The sequence below is a fragment of the Schistocerca piceifrons genome, chromosome 7 (assembly GCF_021461385.2).
Source record: "Schistocerca piceifrons isolate TAMUIC-IGC-003096 chromosome 7, iqSchPice1.1, whole genome shotgun sequence".
In the NCBI taxonomy this organism is placed as follows: domain Eukaryota; kingdom Metazoa; phylum Arthropoda; class Insecta; order Orthoptera; family Acrididae; genus Schistocerca; species Schistocerca piceifrons.
Window position 1 is genome coordinate 579,689,024 of NC_060144.1, and position 11,940 is coordinate 579,700,963.

Here is an 11,940-nt window from a genome sequence, read left to right on the forward strand (position 1 = left end):
GTTGTGGATAACAAAAAACGATACGCAGTGTCAACACTGTTTTGTTCGACTGTGTTTACCTCCGTTACCACAAAATTTGAAGTGAGGTCCTAATTTTCAATTTCTTCGTTTTAAATAGTTACAGCTTTCCTTATTAAATGGAAACTATATTTGTTTTAGGTTATGCCTCGAAGATGAAGAGTAACGAGTCCAACCGAAAGACAAGCAGCTAGAGGGTGACACTTTTTGCGTAGACGAAAAAATTGGAATAATGTGTACATGCGTAATGCTAATGCTATTGTTGTTTTGATAGACAAACTCAAACTTGCACCGAACGACATTCCAAATAATTTTGAGATTTACAATTGCGATTTGATGAATTTTCAGTTCAGATATACCAACGTAAAATAATGTCGCATCTGCGGTTACTCCACGTTGTACAGAGTTATTCACTTTATTTTGGCACAAGGGAACAGTTGATTTACCGCCCTAAATACAACATTTATTTTTTTCAGAGCACTGTATCGAGGACTCACTTCGAAAGATCGAACAGTTAAAGAGAAATCAAAGAATTATTTCAGTAATATTCGCAGCTATAACGCAGCATTTGCAGTTCTGATGTTAACATTTCAGACGCAGTTTTACTTTAAGTGCATCGCATTAAGATATGCAACATTTTATATGATAGAATATGCATGCGAATAGATTCTCATTAATATATTAAAGAATTCGACTTTTGTTACTTTATAAACACGGAAGGTCGAGTTTTCACTGTACGTGAGTTGCATTTAACATGCTTACAAAGAGATACTATTCATTACATGAAGCTGAATGTCCGTCCTCGTCGTTCTGCGTTTTCGCGCGATCTTGAAACGATGATACCTTCCGGCACACTATACTATCTTCACCCAGCAATTTGGCAGCGTTTCTGACCCTATCCGGAAACTCTTTGATGTATATTGAGGATATTAAAGGCCCTATAAGGCTTCCAGGCGGTACATTCTTTCTGTTGAACATTGACTCTCCAATGAGACTCATGGATATCAATAGTAAAAAAATGAAGCCAATCGCTTACCTGTAAATACACTCCGTATGAACGTACCTTTATGATTAATTAGTCTACGATGTGGTATGGTATCGACCGCTATTCCGAAACCTATAAGACGTTATATGCCCGCTCACTTGGGCAGGTACTGTTTCTAAATAACATAAGCAGTAATTATATGAAAGTACCGTATTCGTCACGTCACATGTCACTGACCTTTAGATGAGAAGCCTGGATGGTGCTCACCGTCTCGCCCAATGGCAGATCAGTGGCGTACTGTGCCCGCTACCCGCTGCAAGCGGCTATTTGACGGAATTCTTCTGCTGTAATGATGACTTGCGACTTTCTCGCGGAGGAGTGGACCAAAACTGCAGGCGGTCAGGGTGGGGGTAACCACAGGAAGGACAAACCGGTTATCCTGCCTCTGTGAAGCGGAAGGCCACAGGTCCGCGTAGTCTCGCTGCTCCAAGGTCCACACTCACCGTCAGTCACGAAACCCAAGTGCTGCGTAACGATGAATCTGAGACAACATACGGCGAAAGGTGAGAAAGTCCAGCCACCTGAGACTACACACCGTGACTAAAGTCTAAAGATCATTTATTCCACATTCCTACCCATTGATGATTCAAGTAACATAAATCAGTATTGCAGGAGCCGATAGAAATGGTCATAAGTAAGTATATTTTCCTTTTTTTAGCAAGAAAACTAACGAAATTTACCATAAGATTTTGATGTGCATAGACAAAGAAGGCATAAATGAGTCAACTGTAAAAACAAAACTTTCACCGACAGATATGTCACACTTATCAGAATACCAACTGTCACCCATAGCTGCACTCACACATCAGTAGTTTTTTATGATAAGTCATCGTGAGTTAGCAACCTATTGTATGTGCAATAATATCAGATGGCCTCACGTATATGCCTGTTCAGGTAAACATAGATCACGATGTACCTCCCCCCACCCTCCTCCCCCAACTGCAAAACGTGTGGTGGTACCGCACGCACAGTCTCGCTGCCGAGCAGTGTGGGCAAGAATGTGTGAGCTTCTATGCGTAATACCATGTTTACGTTATCAACCAAATTTAATAAATTTTGGACATGGTTTATGTTCAATCATCATCATCATCATCATTTAAGACTGATTATGCCTTTGAGCGTTCAGTCTGGCGCATAGCCTCCATTATAATATTCCTCCATGACCCACTATTCAGTGCGAACATTGGTGCCCCTTCTGATGTTAAACCTATTACTTCAAAATCATTCTTAACCGAATCCAGGTACCTTCTCCTCGGTCTGCCCCGACTCCTCCTACCCTCTACTGCTGAACCCATGAGGCTCTTGGGTAACCTTGCTTCTCCCATGCGTATAACATGACCCCACCATCTAAGCCTGTTCGCCCTGACTGCTACATCTATAGAGTTCATTCCCAGTTTTTCTTTGATGTCCTCATTGTGGACACCCTCCTGCCATTTTTCCCATCTACTAGTACCTGCAATCATCCTAGCTACTTTCATATCCGTAACCTCAACCTTGTTGATAAGGTAACCTGAATCCACCCAGCTTTCGCTCCCATACAACAAAGTTGGTCGAAAGATTGAACGGTGCACAGATAACTTAGTCTTGGTACTGACTTCCTTCTTGCAGAAGAGAGTGGATCGTAGCTGAGCGCTCACTGCATTAGCTTTGCTACACCTCGCTTACAGTTCTTTCACTATGTTGCCATCCTGTGAGAATATGCATCCTAAATACTTGAAACTGTCCACCTGTTCAAAATTTGTTCCTCCTATTTGGCACTCAATCCGTTTATATTTCTTTCCCACTGACATTACTTTCGTTTTGGAGATGCTAATCTTCATACCATAGTCCTCACATTTCTGATCTAGCTCTGAAATATTACTTTGCAAACTTTCAATCGAATCTTCCATCACAACTAAGTCATCCGCATATGCAAGACTGCTTATTTTGTGTTCACATATCTTAATCTCACCCAGCCAGTCTATTGTTTTCAACATATGATCCATAAATAATATGAACAACAGTGGAGACAGGTTGCAGCCTTGTCTTACCCCTGAAACTACTCTGAACCATGAACTCAATTTACCGTCAACTCTAACTGATGCCTGACTATCCATGTAAAGACCTCTAATTGCTTGCAAAAGTTTGCCTCCTGTTCCATAATCTCGTAGAACAGACAATAACTTCCTCCTAGGAACTCGGTCATATGCCTTTTCTAGATCTATAAAGCATAGATACAATTCCCTGTTTCACTCATAACACTTCTCCATTATTTGACGTAAGCTAAAGATCTGGTCCTGACAACCTCTAAGAGACCTAAACCCACACTGATTTTCATCCAATTGGTCGTCAACTAATAGTCGCACTACCCTTTCAACAATACCTGAGAAGATTTTACCCACAACGCTGATTAAAGAGATACCTCTGTAGTTGTTACAATCTTTTCTGTTTCCATGTTTAAAGATTGGTGTGATTACTGCTTTTGTCCAGTCTGATGGAACCTGTCCCGACTCCCAGGTCATTTCAATTATCCTGTGTAGCCATTTAAGACCTGACATTCCACTGTATTTGATGAGTTCCGACTTAATTTCATCCACCCCAGCTGCTTTATTGCTCTGCAATCTATTGACCATTTTCTCCATTTCCTCAAATGTGATCCTATTTCCATCATCATTGCTATCCCATTCTACCTCGAAGTCTGAAACATTACTGAACGCATTTTCACCTACATTGAGCAACTCTTCAAAATATTCCCTCCATCTGCCCAAGGCATCCACAGGATTCACCAGCAGTTTTCCTGACCTGTCCAAAATACTTGTCATTTCCTTCTTACCTCCCTTTCGAAGACTGCTAATTACACTCCAGAATGGTTTTCCACCAGCTTGACCCATAGTCTCCAACCTGTTTCCAAAGTCTTCCCAAGATTTCTTCTTGGATGCTGCAATTATCTGTTTGGCTTTGTTTCTCTCTTCAACATAACTTTCTCTGTCTACCTGAGTTCTAGTATGTAGCCATTTTTGGTATGCCTTCTTTTTCCTTTTACAGGCTGCCTTGACTGTGTCATTCCACCAAGCTGTTTGCTTCATCCTACTTTTACACACTACTGTTCCAAGACATTCTTTATCCACTTCTAGTACTGTGTCCCTGTACCTTGTCCATTCCTTTTCCAATGACTGTAATTGACTACATTCAACTAACTGGTACCTTTCTGAAATCGCTGTTATGTACTTGTGCCTGATTTCCTTATCCTGAAATTTCTCCACTCTTATCCTCCTACATATGGACCTGACCTCCTGCACTTTCGGCCTCGCAATCCCAATTTCACTGCAGATTAAATAATGATCAGTGTCATCAAAGAATCCCCTGAATACACGTGTGTCCCTCACAGCCTTCCTGAATTCCTGATCTGTTATTATATAGTCAATGACAGATCTGGTTCCCCTGCCTTCCCGAGTATACCGGTGAATGTTCTTATGTTTAACAAAGGAGTTTGTGATTACTAAGCCCATACTGGCACAGAAATCCAAGAGTTGTTTCCCGTTCCTGTTGGCCTCCATATCCTCTGGTGTAAGAGAAAGATATCCCATTCCTTTCTTCACCCTCATTTGGGTCGAATGTTTTCTTCTTTTTTACTTACTAAAGTAGCCTGTGTTCTTCCTCAGGGTGCAAGATATCTCCATATAAAATTTCACCAAAATCGTATCAGCGGTGCAGTCGTGAAAACGCAACCGACAGTGACTTTTGCACTTAATAGCATTAGAAGGAAGGTATGGATTAATCATAATGAAGACTGGGTACCCTCTGCATTCTCGCTATTACGTGTGGCCGTTCTCGCATTTCAGTAAAATGAAATTAGATGGTATTTGTCTTTATTGGCTGGGAGACCCATTCGGGATATTTAGCCTTTTGGTGCAAGTCTTACTATTTGCACCACTTCAGTGACTTGTGCATCGAAGTTGATAAAATGACGATGAGCACAAAACACACACACACACACACACACACACACACACACACACACACACACACACACACACACACACCCATACACCGTCAAAGGAGCAGGGACCACACAGTTGAGGAACACTAACCACAAGGTCCTGAGCTCCTGACAGTGTAGATTTGTTATGAGGAGTGACACTGATGGCACTGATCCTTAATAATTATTTTATATAATTATTAGATAGTGTTAATCTGACGAAGTAAGGAAATATACGATTTGCAGTTCACTACAGCAGAAATTTTATAGTATTTGTACAGGCTATATCATCAGCTGCCCTCATGTGATGCATAGCATAACCAATCGCAGTTTCACTAAAATACCCCACATTTCACTCTGTTATACTGCATTTAAATGATGCAATCGTTGAGAGTCTTCTAGTGTCTCAGCAGCCATAAGGAATATGTGATGCCCGATTGTTACCATGCGATAGGCTTGTGAGTAAATACTGGTATGGAATTATGTATTAAAAACATTGAGGACTGTACAAGAAATGTATTCACTACATCGAATCACAGTGCGTAGAACATGTCAAACAATAAAAACATTTTCACAAATGTGATAAAGCTCAGATTTCAAAGAGTAAATAGAATTTTCGACGAGCAATTATTTTTCCGTATTACATGTTGTATTCTTCAAATCAACAAATGACTTAAACTACGGATTCTACAAAGTAGCGTATGTTCTTCAGCAGTGTTCAAGTTACCACCATAGAAAATTCCATCGAAACCTGTTCAGTGGTTTGGTTGTGAAAGCGTAACAGACAGTTCCTTTCATATTTATAATGTTAGTACAGAAGTATAGATATAGATTCTGGGCTATTATTCCATGGGCAGATGAATATAATGTGACGTTAGGCGATTTTCATCGGTCTTCACCATCGAGCTTAGTGAACAGTAGAGCTAGGTTCTAATTCCGGCCTCAGTACAAATTCTCATTCATCACTTCAATCTGCAAAATATTACAAACCAGTATTCCGATCACTGCCGAGGTTGATGAATGGCTGAAATCGCTATGTGGCTATAGCTACGCCGATAATTCTCCATCCAAGTATCATGAATTGTTATTATTATTTACATCTGCGTATGTCTCTTACATAGACACAGTATTGCAAACAAGGGAAACTCCAGCATTGGTCACATAAATCTGAATCCGATTTTTATTACTGCATATCGATTTCAGACAAAGAGTGATCATCATCGGTGCTAAGATTAAATTAAAAAAAAAGTCTATGCACAAATATGTGTCAATTTGTAATAGATAAATTGAGTTTTACAAGGCCGAATACATACCAAGACTAAGTTCAGTGGACTCTTATAATTAAGCTGAAAATATACCTCCAAATAAATATGTTCATAGTGAAGAAAGTTCCAACTAGCAGCTGAGCCAACTGCTTACGAAAACCTGTGCAGCTAAGCTCCATATCAGTGTCCCTTCTTTCCAAGAAGTACTGATGGAAATTTCCCATGGGTTTCCTCATCAGCCTGGTAAGGGCCGACGTCAATGGAACGGCATGTGGGCCTGTGGACATGATCATCATCCTGGTACAGAATGACAACACCTACTTGTTTGCCGTGGCCTGGGCCACACTCCCTGTGCCTATTATCGTTCTGGACCTGGAGGAGACCACCATACCACCCTCTTAATGATGACCAGGTAAATCACAACCCCTGCACTGGAGAGCACTGTGGTTATTGGCTTTCTTAGGGATCACATCTTGCATGCTCATAAAGGCAGTCCTAATGCGCGCTACTGATATTCTAATACTTTCCTTAACACATGCCAGTCTACGTTGGAAAGAGAGTCTCCCAGAATTGTCAATGGCACACGTTATCCCACCAATAGGTGAAGAACAGTTCTACGATGTGAACTCAGGCACCTCCTGAAAGAAGGTAGCGGAGATGTTGAAGTAAAGTCATTTGTCTACAGTTGGGGTGATAATGGTGTGATATTATGGTGGAAAGTCAATTGCAGACTGTCTCAAAACTTTATCAACAGTGTCAAACTGGATTATTTTTCTGAAATCCAGGAAAGGCGGTCCCGTATGGCACTCAGATGTGTACTCTCTATGTCGATGTATAACTGCATGTCCATGATCAAGTTATTGAGGATGCAGTTTGATCCCTCTTCCAGTAGATATAGCCTCTCAAAAGCATGTATTAATGTCCAAAATACTGCTAATAAGGACGAATTCTGCATTGTATGGTCACGACTGGCACGCAGTAGAAATTATAGAGTTCATCTAAGCATATGACTACGTTTCAAACATCTAATGTCTGTGTGAATTATAACTTCACTGGCATCTAATTCCCAATCAGACACCAGGACCTGCTAAAATTCTAGAGACTGAATCCAGACTTCCCAGTATATGTATAGGCTCTTCAGGTAGACGAAAAACAAGTGAGAAGAAGACGAAGAGCACACTGTGCAGATCACGAAAGACATAAAGTATAAAGAAGGTGGTCCCTTCTATTTTTCAAAAACAGCCTGTCAATGCCGAAAACACGTAGATTTATTTTTATCCATGAAGATGAAATGCAATACTATGTCTGGATGTAAGACACATCCCACTTACTTTCCGCTCAAATAAATAAAGACAGTCATACACGGCATTTTAGCCGTAGATGTCTAAACCTTTTTGAATGGAGTTTGGACTGGTTGAATAACCCTCCAAGTACAGGATCAGTGGAGGATTATTCAACCAGTCCTGACTCAATTCAAAAAGGTTCACCAGTACCACTCGCGTGATACAGCTACAGTATGCTGATGACAATGCTTCTCCAGCTCATTCACCTGCAAAGTTGCAGCTGACAGTTGATTCCTTCAACAGGGCGTACGAACGAGTTGGTTTCTCCATCAATATTCCAAAGACAAAGGTGATGGCGCAGCCATCCATTTATGATACACCCTTGGAACAAGTGGACCATTTCCTCTAACTAGGAAGCATACTGTCATCTAACCGCTCATCTGGAAAAGATGTGGAGAATAGATTACGTGCAGCCCATGTAGCATTTGGACGTCTTACAAAGCGTGTCTTCCTGAATAAAGACCAAACACTGTACACCAAACTGATGGTGCACAAAGCTGTAGTCATTTCCAACCTGCTATATGGTTGCGAAACCTGGACGTTATATTGCTGTGATCTGAAGAAACTAGAACGCTTCAACCAACAGAAGCTAAGATATATCATGAACCTAAAATGGGATGACTTCATATCCAACACGGCTGTTCTTGAGAAAGCAAAAATGTATAGCATGGAAGCTCTTACCATTGGGCATCAACTCAGATGGGTCGTACATGTCCAGCGGATGAAAAATGACAGAATTCCATGCCAAATGCTGTACAACGAAGTGAGCACAGGTAAAAGGCCACGAGGTGCCTCTCTCAAACGTTATAAGGATCAGTACAAGAAAAATCTGAAAAACTTGAACATCGATCCGAGTAACTGGTCCACAATAGCACAAGATCGAAGTCGCTGGCGCTCAGTTACCTCAAATGCTCTTCAAAACTTTGAGCTGGAACGTCGAAGAATGGAGAATGACAAACGCCGGAGACGTAAACTTCTCCAGGCTCAGCCACGTCCTCCACCTTCCATCAGCTGTAATGTCTGTGGCCGCTTGTTCCGCGCTAGGATTGGATTGCTAAGCCATCAACGACACTTCCACGCCTGAACCGTGACAAAGGAAATCTCGGGAGAGAAATGAAAACCCGGATACGAGTATCAGCCGACGACGACGTAATAAGGACAAGTATTTAGAAAAGCTCTAAACCGACTGCACCAGGCAGGTATTGGTGCATGTGGACAAGTCTACTGAGGCAAACACGCTCTTAAAGTGTAAGACTGCCCACCACCAGAAGCACTGCCCGTTTGCCGTTTATGCGGGTTTTGATTGCCCGCTAGCTCCTATGGTGCATTGTGAAAGATACTCCACTGCTTCCCATACTACCATCAGCGGACAGCACGAATCTTACGCAGCTGTGTATCAAGTTTAATGCTCGGGTGATTCAATTTCTAACCGATTCCACTCATACGTTGGGTGTAATCCTGTCAGATGGTTGCAGGCTGGACTCAATACCTTGCAGTAAGTGTTGATCGGATTCACCACAACCACATTCCCATGAGCAAATCACAGGAGAATGATGCCTGCCGCCGTTGGATAAGCAGCTGAGCAGCAAGTCGTATACTCCTAGCTCACTCATTTGTTACATAGTTTAATTCTTATTTTCTTTGCGTGTTTTTGGTACTTGCATTGTTTAATTCGTAAATTTCGGGCGTATTGTAGTATTTGAGAGTTGTAGCATCGCGTTTTAGTACCTGAATAGTGTAAATTCGCGTAGTCGTTTGTCTACTGTTTTGTTTTGAACGGCCAGTGTCGGTTGGTCGCAGTCAGTGTGCTCCCTGCCGCCGTTGGATAAGCAGCTGAGCAGCAAGTCGTATACTCCTAGCTCACTCATTTGTTACATAGTTTAATTCTTAATTTCTTTGCGTGTTTTTGGTACTTGCATTGTTTAATTCGTAAATTTCGGGCGTATTGTAGTATTTGAGAGTTGTAGCATCGCGTTTTAGTACCTGAATAGTGTAAATTCGCGTAGTCGTTCGTCTACTGTTTTGTTTTGAACAGCCAGTGTCGGTTGGTCGCAGTCAGTGTGCTCCCTGCCGCCGTTGGATAAGCAGCTGAGCAGCAAGTCGTATACTCCTAGCTCACTCATTTGTTACATAGTTTAATTCTTAATTTCTTTGCGTGTTTTTGGTACTTGCATTGTTTAATTCGTAAATTTCGGGCGTATTGTAGTATTTGAGAGTTGTAGCATCGCGTTTTAGTACCTGAATAGTGTAAATTCGCGTAGTCGTTTGTCTACTGTTTTGTTTTGAACGGCCAGTGTCGGTTGGTCGCAGTCAGTGTGCTCCCTGCCGCCGTTGGATAAGCAGCTGAGCAGCAAGTCGTATACTCCTAGCTCACTCATTTGTTACATAATTTAATTCTTAATTTCTTTGCGTGTTTTTGGTACTTGCATTGTTTAATTCGTAAATTTCGGGCGTATTGTAGTATTTGAGAGTTGTAGCATCGCGTTTTAGTACCTGAATAGTGTAAATTCGCGTAGTCGTTTGTCTACTGTTTTGTTTTGAACGGCCAGTGTCGGTTGGTCGCAGTCAGTGTGCTCCCTGCCGCCGTTGGATAAGCAGCTGCAGCAGCAAGTCGTATACTCCTAGCTCACTCATTTGTTACATAGTTTAATTCTTAATTTCTTTGCGTGTTTTTGGTACTTGCATTGTTTAATTCATAAATTTCGGGTGTATTATAGTATTTGAGAGTGTAGCATCGTGTTTTAGTACCTGAATAGTGTAATTTCGCTTAGTCTCCTTCCGCCGCCGAGCAGTGTCAGCAGTGCGCAAGTAGCAGCATTACTGCATTTACTAGGCAATCTTGTATTTTAATAACCGTTTAAATTTTGTCGATTTGTTTGCGCTCTCTGTAGATTAGTTCAGACGGTCTTTGCAAAACAGTTTTTAGCATGGATAGGGACTGCAACTGCTGTGTTCGGATGCAGGCTGAGTTGGCATCCCTTCGCTCCCAGCTTCAGGCAGTGTTGGCTTCGGTCACACAGCTTGAGGCTGTTGCCAATGGGCATCACTGTGGGGGTCCGGATGGGGGTTTGTCGGGGACGGCCAGCTCGTCCCACGCATCCCCTGATCGGACTGCGACTGTGGTTGCCCGGGATACTGCCCGCATTGAGGCTGATCCCTCACCTGTGGTAGAGTGGGAGGTCGTTTCAAGGTGTGGCAGGGGGCGAAAGACATTCCGGAGGGCTGAACGGAAAGCCTCTCCAGTTTGTCTGACGAACCGGTTTCAGGCTCTGTCTCAGGCTGATACTGATCTTCGGCCTGACATGGCTGCTTGTCCTGTTCCAGAGGTTGCCCCTCAGTCTGCAAGATCCGGGCAGTCGCAGAGGGTGGGCTTACTGGTAGTTGGGAGCTCCAACGTCAGGCGCGTAATGGGGCCCCTTAGGGAAATGGCAGCAAGAGAGGGGAAGAAAACCAATGTGCACTCCGTGTGCATACCGGGGGGAGTCATTCCAGATGTGGAAAGGGTCCTTCCGGATGCCATGAAGGGTACAGGGTGCACCCATCTGCAGGTGGTCGCTCATGTCGGCACCAATGATGTGTGTCGCTATGGATCGGAGGAAATCCTCTCTGGCTTCCGGCGGCTATCTGATTTGGTGAAGACTGCCAGTCTCGCTAGCGGGATGAAAGCAGAGCTCACCATCTGCAGCATCGTCGACAGGACTGACTGCGGACCTTTGGTACAGAGCCGAGTGGAGGGTCTGAATCAGAGGCTGAGACGGTTCTGCGACGGTGTGGGCTGCAGATTCCTCGACTTGCGCCATAGGGTGGTGGGGTTTCGGGTTCCGCTGGATAGGTCAGGAGTCCACTACACGCAACAAGCGGCTACACGGGTAGCAGGGGTTGTGTGGCGTGGGCTGGGCGGTTTTTTAGGTTAGATGGCCTTGGGCAAGTACAGAAAGGGCAACAGCCTCAACGGGTGCGGGGCAAAGTCAGGACATGCGGGGACCAAGCAGCAATCGGTATTGTAATTGTCAACTGTCGAAGCTGCGTTGGTAAAGTACCGGAACTTCAAGCGCTGATAGAAAGCACCGAAGCTGAAATCGTTATAGGTACAGAAAGCTGGCTTAAGCCAGATATAAATTCTCCCGAAATTTTTACAAAGGTACAGACGGTGTTTAGAAAGGATAGATTGCATGCAACCGGTGGTGGAGTGTTCATCGCTGTTAGTAGTAGTTTATCCTGTAGTGAAGTAGAAGTAGATAGTTCCTGTGAATTATTATGGGTGGAGGTTACACTCAACAACCGAACTAGGTTAATAATTGGCTCCTTTTA

General features: G+C 43.0%; 1 protein-coding gene across 1 annotated transcript in view; it reads right to left on the minus strand.

Moving 5' to 3' along the window:
• The window catches only part of LOC124804813 (probable cytochrome P450 6a14), a 65,000-nt gene extending 63,628 nt beyond the window's left edge, over positions 1–1,372 (minus strand). Inside the window, exon 1 of the mRNA XM_047265152.1 lies at positions 1,241–1,372. The gene's annotated coding sequence lies outside the window, so the exon portion shown is untranslated. The remainder of the gene's footprint in view (positions 1–1,240) is intronic.
• Positions 1,373–11,940: the final 10,568 nt, after the last annotated feature.